At 34.6% G+C, this 1,749-nt stretch overlaps 1 pseudogene; it reads right to left on the bottom strand.

Annotated features, from left to right (window-relative positions):
• Positions 1-883: 883 nt before the first annotated feature.
• On the bottom strand, positions 884-1,297 carry LOC122219100 (annotated as a pseudogene).
• Between the last annotated feature and the right edge of the window lie 452 nt (positions 1,298-1,749).

The raw sequence follows: 1,749 nt of genomic DNA, 5'->3' as shown, positions 1-1,749 counted from the left end.
TACATCTTGACTTTCTTGTGTTCACAGGAAACATAGGACCAAAAAGCATGTATGTACAGTAAACTTAGTTCCCTTCCCTTTTTTTCCTTCACTAAGATTTTGCTTAGCCCCCAGTCAAGTTTCTCCTTTTTATATGACTCTGTTTTGTTTCTTTAGATTTCAAGGCATACCTTCATTAAACACACCTTGAGTTTTATGAAGCACAGTGAATAATTAAGAGCTCAACTGTTTTCAATAAATTAGGATCAAATTGAATTTTTATGATCTACTATTGTTCTATACTACAGTTTTTAAATAATTGTGACCTACATATAATGACTTCAGTGCTTGTTATTTATTCTGTGCTATTTTTATAACTATTATACAATATAAAATAATTAATTAAAATATATTTGAACATAATTTTAAACTTTTAAAAAGTTAATAATTATACTGTGAAAAATATACATGGAGGTGTTCTACTACTTTAGAATATAAAGTTGAAACCTCACAAATGATGACCTAAAATCTACACGTCAGAAAATGAGGTATGGTTTTTTTCATGTGAGTATATTCATGTAGTCAATAAGTTTTGTACTTTTAAAGTTTTTTTTAATTTCTATTTTGGGGGCGGGGGGAAATAATTTTTAATTTTTTTAAAGTTTATCTGTTTCTTTTTGAGAGAGAGAGAGAGAGAGCACGAGAGAGCGCGCAAGCAAGGGAGGGGCAGACAGAGAGGGAGACAGAAAATCTGAAGCAGGCGTCAGGCTCTGAGCTGTCCCAGAGGTGGGACTTGAACCTGCAAACGGTGAGATCATGACCTGAGACTAAGTCAGACACTCAACCGACTGAGCCACCCAGGCACCCCCAGTTTTTTTTTTCTTTTAACAAATATATCAAAGAATCACGCAATGCAGCCAGCATTGGATGAAAGCTTGGGCCAAAAGTCTACACACTCCTTTGCAACTCATCCCATGATAGCAGAACTTCTCATTTCTTTTTTAATGCTTACTATCCCTCGCTTTCTTCAAAATAGAGAAACAGGCCATCTTTTCTCTGGTATGACTTTTGTTGTTGAATTACCGCTGCTGGATATACCTTCTTTCTGAGCTCTGGTTTGCCTTTCTTCACTATGGCCATCACCCTGTCACTCATACCAGCAACAGGAAGTCTGTTCAGTTGTCCTCAATCCGTCACAGAGATGATATACAGATTTTTGACTCTTGTGTTGTCAGTACAGTTGGTCATGGCTCCTATGGGAAGATAGGGAAATCCAGAATTTCACACTGGAGGACCTGCCACAGCCTTGTTTAGACATCTTGAAATCAGGAAAGGGACAGGAACAAAACAAAACAAAACAAAACAAAACAAAACAAAAATACGCTGTAGCTGTAGCTTTTTTTTTTCTTAAATAAGTGTATTAGTCATTGAAGTAAAGTTGAGGACCACATGTTTTGTGGTAAATATTTTTGTCTTTTTAGATCTGCCAGTAAAATCTTGAGAAATTCAAGTTATTTTATAACTTACAGCAAATGTATATGATTTTTTTTTGCCACAGTTATTTGAGACTTTTAGGTAAAAAATGCTTTGAACTGCTGTTTATGATTCAATATCATGACTTCTTTAATATCAAGATAATCATGAGATCAGAGGAACTAAAAATGGAAAAGTTCTCAGATAAATATTCTTTTCTAAATTATTTTATTTTTTTCATCATGATAAGTGTACTCTTTAATCCCCATCCCTTATTTCACCTATCCCCCCACCCAC

This window comes from Panthera leo, chromosome B2 (genome assembly GCF_018350215.1).
Source record: "Panthera leo isolate Ple1 chromosome B2, P.leo_Ple1_pat1.1, whole genome shotgun sequence".
Classification (NCBI taxonomy): Eukaryota; Metazoa; Chordata; class Mammalia; order Carnivora; family Felidae; genus Panthera; species Panthera leo.
Note: the sequence above shows the minus strand (reverse complement) of the source record. Positions and strands in the feature narration are given on the sequence as shown.